Genomic DNA, 13488 nt, shown 5'->3' with positions numbered 1-13488 from the left:
GACATTTTATTAAGTTCATAAATATGATTTATTTGTAGCACTTAGCATGAAAAACATGTATTTCAAATACATTTAAGTATATTTATTTTTCACTAGGTTTTATACTCTAATGGCAATGTATAGGTCCTTTTCTATGCAATAAAAATGAAATAACTGAACATAAATATAGGAGCCTGATAAAAATGAAGTCAATTTTAGAAGAAAATTTCAGACGGTACTTAGAGGCTTTTGCATCTGAACTCTTCATACAGTATATATATATAATCTTTTACAGGTGTTTTAGGGAGAAATGTTTATAAAATAACTGGATGTACTGGCAGAAAATACAATATATATATATATATATATATATATATATATATATATATATATATATATATATATATATATATATATATACATATATACATATATATGAAGATGAATTTATTTTGTATTTTCTGCCAGTACATCCAGTTATTTTATAAACATTTCTCCCTAAAACACCTGTAAAAGATTATTTCCTTCACAACTTTTTTCTTTTTTTCAGTGTAACCACAAAATTCTAATATATTACAGAAACTCCTTCAAATGTCCAACATAAATTAACATTAAATACTATAAAACACATAAAATAACACTTCCCTGATTTTACTCTTTTAATGTAGTCCCTTACAAAACTTCAGTTTTAAATATATTAGGTGGAATGAACAGTGAACACTATGCAATTAAGTTGTGACAAAATGTTACAAAATCAAATTGCTTTAGCTCATTAACAAGTTTTTTTTTTTTTTTTTTTTTTTTACTTTTTTCCTTTTTTTGTTCTTTTGCTGTCTGTCTAGTGGCAGGTGCTCATAAATGTGCATTTTTTGCATCCACTTTACTGAATAATAACATTCCTTTAATCTAAATCACATCAGTGATGAAATCAGTATTGTACATGTCATTACAGTTTCTACCACCAGAGTGCACTGACCGGAGCAGTAGTGAGACCAGCAATCTCCAAACAATAAAACAACTGTTTCATAACTTAAAAAAAATTAAGAAGTGATCTCAATAACTTTCAACAACCTCATTCTAAAAGAGAGCAGAGACAATTTTTAAACCCAGGACCTAGTTATTAGTGTTTTTTCACTACGAACCTCATACACACTGTTTGGGTCCAGTGAAATACTGTACAGGGGCCCCAGAAAACTTAATGACTCCACTGATAATATGGACTAACTGTATGTTTGGTAAAATCAAAGATTGCTCATCTGGTCCACATGGCTGAGAAGGTAATAGGAGTAAAGTAATAATACTATGTAGGAATGTAGGAGCAGTCTGTTTTTTTTTTTAAAATTTTTTTTTTTTTTTTCTGTAGTAGATGGTACAGGTTACAACACTGTGTTGTTATAAATGTTTTAGGAAATCTTTTATACCTATTTCATTTAAAATATTAAATAAACATTGTATTTATATTTAAAATATTAAATAAACATTGTATTGATCTATCTATCTATCTAAGACACATGGATTTAGAATTATTACAATGTATATATCTATAAAGTACATTTCATTTATTTAATTTTAAAATCCAGTTTAGTAATTTCCCATTTTGTTAAAGTAACCCTTAGTTTAAACTAATTCTTTCAGGGTTAGAAGATAGATAAATACTCACATTAACAAGATGAGACATAGCAAGCAATTCTTCTCATAATTTCTGGAAGTATCAGTGGTGTTGCATCCTGTTTAAAATACCAAAAACTGTTATAAAAAAAAAAAAAAAAACACCTTTTAACTTGATAGCTTTTATCTATCACTGTATCATACTCATAGAGGCTGTGGTGGATCATTTCCCTCTTATACATGGTTTTAGTGTTGTGCATTTTAAACTGGTTACTGGCAAGCAGCAAATACTCTACTGATCAAAAGTTAAAACACACTTGACAGAATTTTATAATTGTTATGATATTTAATTTTTTTAAAATATAAAGGTATATACTTAAATGACTGAAAATAATTATTTAGACTAATGTAAATCTAAATATAAACAACAACAAAAAAAAATTACAAATCTGATTTGAGGAAATTAGTGAAGGAAGATCAAATCTGCATAGATTAAATGTGCATAAGAAATAAGCGTGTGATGATACACTTAGCTCACAAGACAAGACGAAACATTTAAAATATATATTGTGCTCACGAGAATGAGACAAGACAATATTTTAACACTTTTTAAGAAATATTCAATCACAAAATAAATAACTGGACAAACATTCTTTCATTTGACTGAAAGGCACAAAATGCAAAAAACAAAACATTTCAGGTGCATTTTCCAAAGTTTTAATTATCTTGTGATGAAAGTAATGAATTCTACTTTCTGTGTATGAATTATTATAAGCAGTAACAATGCAGAACAATATCCACACAGGATATTGACCAGAGATATTGACAAAAAATAATCTCAGCATTTTCTGGGATTTTATTGATAACTATAATTAGATGATATTTTGCTGAGTGTTTTATTATGCTGATATCTTAAGAACTGCCGTAAACAGCTGACTCCTAACTTTTTTGATATTCTTCATATTCTGTGTGGTGGCCTGTTCACACTGATAGAAATTAATCTTTTCCAATAAGTTTAAACATATTTTTACATTTTATGGGCATTTTTACCTTTAAAAAGTTTTTTTTTTCTATTTTCTATTACAATTTTTTTTTTTCTAAAAATGGTGATTATCTTTTGAGTCAAATTCTTACATTTAATCAGTGAATTAGAATAACAAGAAATTTGGGCTGTTACCAAGCAAATTAAATCAGTATCAACAAAATTCATCTTTGCAATGCAGAGGAAACACAGGCACAGCATCTGAAGTGGCATTTAGATGTATTTACACACTACTGTTTTGTGCAGAACATGAATGCATTTAATCTGCAATTACAAATTCATAAATAATGTTTTGATATATTAAACATAAAACGTTTGAAATTATTTAAATTATAAAAGATAATCTGAATGTGAAATTAAAACCGCCAAGTCACTGTTAATAAGTGAGTCATTGTGATTGAACTGAACATGTTGCTCGGAGACGCAAAACAGCTGTGGCTGTGTTTGGAATTATTTTTGTTGTCAAAATAGCACAAAACAGAACACATGGTGTCTAAAATGTAAGTAACTATTGAACGGTTTTAGAAAAAAATCATCAAATTTAATCATGGTAATTTTTAAAGAAAAACTGCACTCTTTGTTTGATATTGACTAATTATATGAAATAATATAAAGATACACATTTTTTGTCCCCATATCTTGAATTTTGCGATCATTCTAAATGCATTTTATTAGACTCAATCATTCAGTGAAAGAACACACTCTAAATGCGCACTCGCACTAGTCTAGAGTTCAAATAATGTATGGGTGCATTCTGGAGGGGTGTTTTGAATGGTTTTTGCAAAATACTTGATAATGTCAAATTGCACATCGTTAAAACAATAATTACGATATTATAACAGACGATATATATCACACACCCCTAGTTTCACCACAAACTCAAATGATTGACTTCTCTCCTATGTTTACATGCACACCAGTAAGCTGATAACTCACAAATATCAGCTTATTAAAATAACCAGGTTTCCCCATTTACAAGCACATCAGTAACCTGACAACGCAAATAATCTGCATTTACATGACTTTATTAATAAATCAGGTTAATTCCCTTTAGTGACGTCAAAATATAATAATTTGCATATTGACTGCAAGTATTCCATGTTTGCCAATTGTGATGATAAATATAGCTTGCAACATGTCAGTGTGAAATTTACAGCTCATATTATCCTCTCATGCAGTTATAAATGCAGCGTTTTGACTGAACCACTTCTACTTCTGCTGCATGTGAAGAGATAACTTTTGTCATTTTCTGAGTCATGAAAGAGTCTGCTTTTGTGATATATTTCTTTCTTTCTTTACTGCAAAACATTTGCTCTGTCTAGATGCGCTTAAATCTGCACTAATAATGCATTCCTGTCACGTATCACACATGCGCACTTCAATAAGCTGACAGAAAGCAGGTCATTGCGTTTACATGCCGCGCAAAATTGGGGTAAGAGGCAAAAAACTACCTGTGTCAACTGGTTTATGCCTACACTGTTTATGACCTTACTTGTTTACATGACCACATGCGTTTTCGGCATATTAAGCATAATCGGTTTAAGAATGTGCATGTAAATGCACTCATTATGCATGAGCTTCTAACCTCTGCTTGAAGCTATGTGTGACCTTCTGAAGCCCTAAACACACTGCAGGATTTTAGCAATCCAAAAAGATCATTGCATGTCAAACTGTGTGATGATCATGCTGTATCGTAGGCTATCTTTGGTCGCAAGATCTTGACAATGGCTGTCTTTGAACCTCTTTCACTGTACGACACAGGGCCACCGATTAGAAGCCACGATCACAGAAATCGCCACGATTGTTTCACGGTGCCAAACTTTTGTCTGGAACAGCAGAAAATCATGCAGTGTCTTTAGAGCTTAACTGAATGCCTCTCCACAGCATAAAAAAATAGGGATGTCAAGTGGCTTCAAGGAACGGTTGATTCTTCAGCTTTTGTTTTACCCTCTACATACATGTTTAACAGATTTACATATTTAACCGAATAAAACTGTAGGCCTCTATCTTGCCTTAGTGAAAATGTTTGTACTTCAACATCTTAATTATTCATGGTGTCTTAGCATTTCTCATGGGAAACATTTCCACCCATTTGGTGTAACAGTCAACAATCACTAGCAGAAATGTGTATTTTTTTTTCAGTTTGGTGTTCTCAGGCTTATGTTGTTGGTGACACACAGAAAAGACAAGCCGCAGTATGCATTTATAAAGGAGTTCTTGAAAGAGCATCTTGTCCGTGTCTATGTAGTTTTATGACAATTAAAGGTCAAATTAAAAGCACTCCTGTTGGTGAGACACTATGACCAAGTAACTTCACCTGTCTCTTCACTATGCTATTTCGAAAGACTAGAACTAGAGGAGATGACCATGGTGAGGAAAAAGCTTGAGAATATTGTAGGACATTAGAACAGATATACCCAGAGATGGGAAGTAACGGAGTACAAATGCTTAATTACTGTACTGTAAGTCGATTTTTCTGGTATCTGGTATTCATTATTTATTTTTCTGACAACTTTTAACTTTCACTTCTTATACTTTTACACAAATAACTGTACTTTCAGCTTCTTACATTTTCAAACTAGGCTCGTTACTTTAGTTCACTGCATGCCTTTTCAAACTATGTACACAGGAAACACCCCCCCCCACCACCATTGGTCTATTATTTCCTGGCTATGAAGCACCACAGATGGCTAGTTTACGAAGCTGCATGGAGGAAGGCAGAATGGAGCAAGAAGAATGACTTACATTATGGATGAGACAGAGGGAGCTGGCGATGTTGATATGATTGAGAAATTAGGCAGTACTTTTGTGACACATTGCGAGTGCTAAAAAAAAAAAAAAAAGGTCTGTGTGATAAAAAAAAAATTACCACAGGAGCACGCATGTGATATGTTTTTGCAGTGTGTATGAGCCTGATTACAAACCTGGTGTCAAACAAAGAGAATATTTAATGACATGTTTTTAGTCCAAATTCACTTAAGGGGGTCATCGGATGCTACACACACTTTTACAAGTTGTTGGAACTGAAATGTGTGTTGGCAGTGTGTGTACACAACCACCCTATAATGATAAAAATCCACCCAGGGTTTTTTTTTTTTTTTTTTTTATCATTTTAAAGCCACAGGAACACTAGAAATGAGTATAAGGTTTTTTAATGAATCTTCGCAAATTGCCTTTCCTAATAATGTGCTAATTAGCAAGTTTCACAATGAATGCAGCTAAAGTAAACAGTCCCTCAACGAGGGGCGTGGTTAGCAGAGCTCATTAACATTTAAAGGCAAATGCTACAAAAAGGCTTTCTCTGAAAAGAGCTGTATTTGACAGGGTAAAAAAGGTGTTTTTTACATTACCACTGAGAAAATTTCATTAAGACCCTAAAGAATCATATCAACTTGTGTAAAATGGGCATCTGATGACCCCTTTAAGACTGGGTTGTCCAGCTCAGCTTATTCATGTCATTAAGCAGGTCATCTGTATATACCGTATATAAAATATAATAAATGCCCACAGCATGAGGTGTGTTGTCAGGTTTTGTATACATGGTACCCAAGGGTGCCGTAAAGGGATGGAAGGTTAGGACGATTCTAAGGGCCCAGGCTGATTTAGGGACCAGAAGAGCAGACCCCCTTTTTCTTTTCTTATTTCTTTTCTCTTTTTTATACATACATTAAATGTGCTAGGGCCCCTCATGCACTAAATGTGTATTTTGTCCGTTTTGACCATAGATTTAATATTTAAAAAACAAATAATGTATTTACTTCAGTCACACCCCTCCCCCTCACAATGGTTCATTCCACCTGCGCTGTCCAAGCTAGATCGCTAGTGTAGTGTCTCTTGCTTATTGCACTTGCTATGATGCAGCGCAGACAGTGTGACACACGCAGGCATGTCACATCAAAAGTCAGGGCATCAAAAACGGAAAGAAAAGAAGGAAAGAGAAGACAGAGAATGCCGAAGTCGACAGTATGTCACACAGTTTTTCAAAAAGAAAGGTAGCTTGCCCTATTCCTGTATTCCAAAACTTTCAGAGTTACTTATTTTTGTTGCTACATGACCTGCTTTTATCTAGCTAGCTTAGTAAAATAATTACTGAATTATGATTTACATCCAACAATACATCTCTGCTGTGCTGTCTCCGGGTTATCATGTCTCATAGACACAGATTCAGCGTCTGCTGCACACCCACGTCCTCCTTCTCCCACTTCCCCATCTCAGCCTAACAAGGTGAGCCTGAGCGCGAAACTTCACGAAGATTGAAGCCTCTAAACATGTCTTATCTACTGTGTTCGCCACATGATGATAACTTTACAAAACAAAAAGTAATCTACATGCTTCAAAAATTACAAAATCAGTTTGCCTTGTGTGTCGTGTGTTCTGTGAAGTGACAGTGCTGCTGCTACGATCGATGCTGTCAAACTTGACGTTCTTAATATGAACAAAATGCCCCAGAAAAAATAATATAAAATTGAATAAAACATGTGTCTGTAGTAACCATTGGCTATAAGAAGTTTACAAAATAGATATTTTAATATTTTATATTAAGAAAACTATATAGGCCAATAAAAATAATATGGTTATTACGTGTGTGTGTGTGTGTGTGTGTGTATGAAACTGATAAAGAATTATCTGAGGTCTGCTACAGTATGTTGCGGGATAGAGTCACCTTGCCATACTATCCATTGAAAGCAAACTGGCAAGAAAGCTGAACTTTGATGATTTGATACATGATTTTGCCAGCAGAAAGGCATGCCCTGCTGGGCCATTATAAAGTGATGTTGAACATAACTTTGTTAGACCTGGATAACAAACAGTTGATGTCTGGTTCAGTACTTGTTTAGTCCTGGACTCATTTAGGACTGGCATTACTCCTGGTGTGTCTTGATTTTGAGCCCTTTTGGCCTAGCTAGTTTTATTCCTGGACTGATTTAATTATGGTTAGTTCTAGCTGATGTTTCCTGATTGAGCAGTTTGACCCATCTAAAGCTTGTTCATGTAAAGTATATGTCAATATGTGTACATTATGTTCTGTTGTGCTTGCAATTGCAATTGAGATAATAAATGTTCTCCCTTTTATGTAAACAAGTACATATTTCTATAACAGGGGAGCTGTCCATATCTCCCAAAGGTGGATCTTGAATACAAGATGATGAACAATAGGTTTCCTTTCAGTCGATCACTCCGAGTCACATCGGTGACCAACAAATTGGGATCTTGCCTGAGAGCCCTATCATCTTCGATTGTAAACTAAACAAGCCAATGCACATTGGCATGCGATAATTGCATCCAGCTGCTGCTCGTCACGGCACGAGCATAAGTAGGCAGCAGGTGCAATGCATAGTCAGCTTTTCGTTTTGGAGCCGAGAAGTTCTATTGCTCTGCTCTACCTGTTGTCTAAAGAGGATTCTGAACGAGTCTATGAGCGCTCTGGGAAGAGGCTTCTTCAGCTGGTGTTGGTGTGATGGCGCTGCAGCGGTGGTTCCCCTGTGCACTTCAGCATTTAAAGAGCTAATTTCCCTAAAAGAGCATACACAGGTGCATCTTTTCTAAAGATGCCGTTTCACCTGTGCGTTTCTGGATGCGGTCGTTACCTGGTGCTGGATGACAGTCACGATCGTTGCCTCACGTGTTTGGGCATTAATCTTGGTGTTGTGGTCAAGACTCCAATACCTCAGGAGAGGTGGAGTCCCCTTATCTATGCCCCGATCTAGCTCTTCTTCTGTTCTGCAGAATAGGGTTACTTTGGCGAATAGACAGGGTGACCTGATGGTTATAGTGGGGGCAAACCCTCCGAGTAAATCTCTGTGGGCACCCCATTCCTCTAGCACGCTGCAAGCTGTGGAGCTTAAGGGTGAGTGGAAACAGCTACTGTGTCAAGAACCATCGAGGTTAGATGATTGGTATCTCGGGTGGCCAGGGGTACACGGCGATCCCCTCGGTAAAACGTGCAGTTGCGATGCAATTGTGTCCAAGAAGTGCTTCCACCTGGGGGGTAACCCGTGTCTCCCATCCAAGGCCTGTAAGTTCTTGTCCGTTCTTATGGCCAAGGCTTATGGAACTGTTGGACTCCGCCCTTCACGCCATGGCACTCCTGCAGGTATATCAGGCCAAGAGTTGCACGAGGGTAGTTCTGACCTAGGGCTAATGCAGGAGTTTCGCACAGGGATGGACCTCGCCCTGAGAGCGTCGAAGGTCACTGCGTGCTCCCTGGGTCAGACAATGGCCACGTTGATGGTCCAGGAATGCTATCTCTGGCTGAACAGGGTGGATACGCAGGCTATCAACCACATCCTGCCCCGGTGGCCCGACCGAGGCCACAGTGGGGAGCTGGCCGCAGGGGTGTGGCGCCGCCCATCTTGGTCCCTGGCAAACCAGGTGGCAAGTGTAAACAACCCATAGATGGAGGGGACAGCTCTTCGGGAGATTGTGTCCGCACCACTCCCTCTCCCGGAGGAGGGCTGCGTGAGAATCTTTTGTTTTCTTTCTCTTCTGCCCCCTATGGAACAGTACCCTGAGACCCCAGCCCGGATATGTGCCCAAGGTTCCCACCACACCTTTCAGGGATCAGGTGGTGAACCTGCAAGCACTGTCCACAGAGGAGGCCGACCCAGCCCTAGCTTTGTTCTGTCCCATTTGCACTTTACACATATATGTGGACCATACACAGAGCTTTAGGACCACAGAGCAGCTCTTCATCTGTTACGGAGGCCTGCAGAAAGGAAAGGCTGTCTCCAAGCAGAAGTTGGCCCACTGGATAGTGGATGCCATCGTCTTGGCGTATCAAACACAAGGCGTGCCTTGCCCCCTTGGGTTGAGAGCACTCTCGACAAGGAGTGTTGCTTCTTCCTGGGCGCTGGCACAAGGCGCCTCGCTGACAGATATGTAGAGCAGCGGGCTGGGCGACACCAAACACGTTTGCTAGGTTTAATATAGCCTTCATGGTAGAGTCAGTGTCTTCTTGTGTACTTACCTTGAGTAACCAGTAAAACCAGAGGAATTGCTCATTGTCTCACTTGCTGTGCCATTCCCCTTTATAGACCAGATATGTGCGCTTATTCTGCTCTTCAGTTCAGGTCCTCACAAGGTGAACCCTCTGGAGGAGTGTCTGGCGCCATGCCTAACACTTGTAAGTACGCCTGTTGGTTGACCACCCTGCAGGCAGGATGTGTATTCTGCAGCGTCCCTGGAAAGGGTACGCTTTCCCTGTGTTATCCAATAAGTCTTAAGCTGATAAGCGATAAGCTGATAATTAAATGTTTGAAACATTTCAGTCAGGTTTTCATAAATGCCATTCTATAGAGACTGTACTTTTGAAGGTTCTTAATGATATTTTAATATCAGTTTTTCAGTCAAGATGGGTGAACATTACTCAAGTAATGCTTTTTTTGCCCTGTGGGGTTCCCCAGGGTTCTATTTTGGCTCCTTTGCTTTTTTCTCTCTGAAAGAATGAATTGGTGTTGATAGATGGTTGTTGATAGTGTTGATTGCCAGTTAGATCTGAAACCCACCACAGGGTGTCCGGTAAGAGACTTGGTTTACAGATGTAGTCAACAGGTGTCTTATATCTGGGGATAACCCTTTTATTTGTCACTACAACACTCAGGTGTATACAGGTGTATGTGGTTTTCTACAAAAAAACAGAAAATGCACATAAGTATAAACATACATTGTAGTAATCTTAGAAAACAATGTTAGAAAACAGATACATATGCATATACTGAACAGTGAATTAAATACAGCTGTTTAAGGATTATTTAGGTGGAACAAAGCTTGTTATCATACATTGCAATAGATTAAACAGCACACAGCTTTGCTATCACATTGTCTAGAATATAACTTAACAGTGGTGCTTTGTCTGGGCTTGTCCCATGCACATGTATAAGGTTATTTACAATTTAAGAATACTTAAAAATGAAAGCTTTAACAATTAAAGTGAACCGAATCATACATGAAACTTAAATAAATAACATCAATATGAACAACTAAGCATAAAAGTAATATATAGATTGCAACATCAGTTTAAAGACACGATAGTCTCATGTTGCTATCTTAGATACGCTAATGTACATCGGAACGGCAAAGATATATATAAAACAGATTAAACTTAATGCACATATGATAGCTACACCCATGAAAGTAGTAAACATATAGTATGCGTAACGGCAGAAGTTTTATGACCACATCGGCGCTCTGACAAACTCAACTCCCAGTGCCATGGACGGGATATCCGCCTGTGCGTAGATCACCGAATTCTGATTGGCTGCCTCGCGGGATGCTGCGCATCTGTCAATTTCAGCAGAAGAAAAGAAGTGATCAGCACTCATATTATTCTAACAAATTAATGGCCTTTTTAACACTCTCTATATGCTCCCTCTTTGCTCGATTTTTAGAAAGCATGGTTTGTCATTTCACTGTTATGCAGAGGACACCCAGGTTTATTTGCCTGTCAAACACAATTCTGTGGGTCTTGAGTCTCTTATGGCATGTTTGGGAGATTTAAAGGCTTGGCTTTCCTTAATTTTTTTAATCTTCAATGAAAAGAAAACTAAAGAAAACTGAAATTATAGTTTTTAGTCCATCTGAATTGTCACATTCCCTGAAGCTGGATTTGGGAGGGATGTCTCTGTGTTTGAAATCATTGGTAAAAACCTTGGTTTCGTTTTTGATGATGGCTTAAAGTTTGACCGTCAAATAAATTTGGTTGTCAAAGCTTGCTTTTTCAGCTGCGCTTGCTTTCTAAAGCTAAGCCTTTTCTTTCTTTTAAAGATTTAGAAAAAGTAATTCGTGTTTTTATTTCATCTAGACTGGACTAAACTAACTCAATTTATTTATTAACCAGACAGACATATCAATCACGCAGCCAGCTCAAAAAAAATCCTCCCGACCCACTACTGAGTTTAAAAAAAAAGGAGCATAATATTACTCCTATTTTACACACACTACATTGGTTGCCTTTTTGTTTTAGAGTGGATTTTAAAATTTTGCTCCTTGTTTATAAATCTCTAAATGGTTTGGCCCCTACTTATCTCTGTGAGTTACTGACTGAGCATCAACCCACTAGATCCCTTCGGTCTTCCAACCAGGATCTATTGTTTACCCATAAGTCGAGGATTAAGTGCAGTGGAGATCGTGCTTTCTGTATTGGTGCCCCCAGGCTTTGGAACACCTTGCCACTATCCATTAGACAAGCCTCTACTCTTAATATTTTAAGTCCAGGCTAAAGACATTTTTATTTTCTAAAGTGCATGGCTGATGGGATATTTGTACAATTTTATAATTTTTCTGTTTGTTTGTGGTGTGTTTTTCTGTTTTTAATGACCTAATGGAAAGCACATTGGTCGATGGAAGTTGTAATTATTTGTGCTATATAAATAAATTGTCACTGTCATTGTCTTACTGTATGGGTCTAGTGGAACAACAGCAATAGATTCTCTTATCGTAAGCCCTGTCCTATCTTCCCCCCAGTTGCCGCAATAGTGGTGCTTTGTTAGGAATCCCAACTCGTCGGTCACCGACGTGACTCTGAGTGACCGACTGAAAGGGAATATCTCGGTTACATATGTAACCCTCGTCCCCTAAAGGAAGGAATGGAGACGTCACATCCTGTTGCCACAGTTGCTGTACCACTGCGGGGTGCCAGGTCACTGGCTCGGCTCTTCAGCAAAAACCTGAATATGCATTGCACCTGCTGCCTGCTTATGCTCATGTCATGACGAGCAGCAGCTGGATGCAATTATCGTATGCCAATGTGCATTGGCTCTTTTAGTTTACACTCAAAGATGATAGGGCTCTCAGACAAGACAATTCATCAGTCACGGATGTGACGTCTCCGTTCCCTCCTTCAGGGAACGAGGGTTACATACGTAACCGAGACGTTACTGTTTGTAACCCTGATTTTCTGAAACATTGACTCAACATTAACATCAACATCAACTTTATGGACTTGGTTAAGGGGAGGTTAATTACCTGCCATTTAGCACGTGCTCCTGTGTGTCAAGGCAGACTTGGTGAATTTGGATGCTTCTGCAGAGGTCAGGCACGGATGCCCTTGCCATAGGTAGATCTCTCCACTCGATGTTTCAGAGAACCAGGGTTATGAACAGTAACCTATTGTTTTATACTGACAAATTATTAGGTTTAGGGGTAGGTATTACCCCATATATATAATTTAATCATGACGATAACATTTTCATGCCCTTCGTGTCTGCATATTGATGCAGGTTTCTTATTTAAAGCACCGGAGTACCCTGTAAGTAAAAACTGTAAGTAACTGTCTGGTAAAAGTCCATAGCGAAATGCAGCAACATAGTGGATATACTGCAATCTTAACCCTCTGAGGTCGAAGATTGCACCGTTATGGTTTTTCATGTTTTTTCTTGATGACTCCGAAAATAACTAAAAATACTCCTTCATTGTTGATTGTACAGATGAGAAACTGCAAAGGGTCTAATTTTATTTGTGTATAGTCTGTGCTTCCCACAGGTTTGAAATATACTTGCGGTGGTAGCCGGGTGGAATATCCTCCTATTACCCATGGCACAAAAATGGTCTACTACATGTGACAAATAACCAATAATGTGTAACTTTTAACAATATTTTAATTTATTGAAATTCATTTTAATTACATAGGCTACTATTACATTTAATTACATACTTATATTATGCATTATTATATGCTTTGTAAATTATGCACAGTTACAGCATTTAAATGGTAGAGTTCTCCTTACGTTCTCATATAGTGTCTCTCTCAGTGAATGGGACACAGATTTTACGGTAACACTTTATAATAACGTTCTGTTATAAGTCATTTATAAATTATTAGTTAATGATGAACTAATCATTTACAAAACATGACTATACAT

The sequence above is a fragment of the Cyprinus carpio genome, chromosome B7 (genome assembly GCF_018340385.1).
Source record: "Cyprinus carpio isolate SPL01 chromosome B7, ASM1834038v1, whole genome shotgun sequence".
NCBI lineage: Eukaryota > Metazoa > Chordata > Actinopteri > Cypriniformes > Cyprinidae > Cyprinus > Cyprinus carpio.
This window is presented reverse-complemented; position numbering follows the sequence as displayed.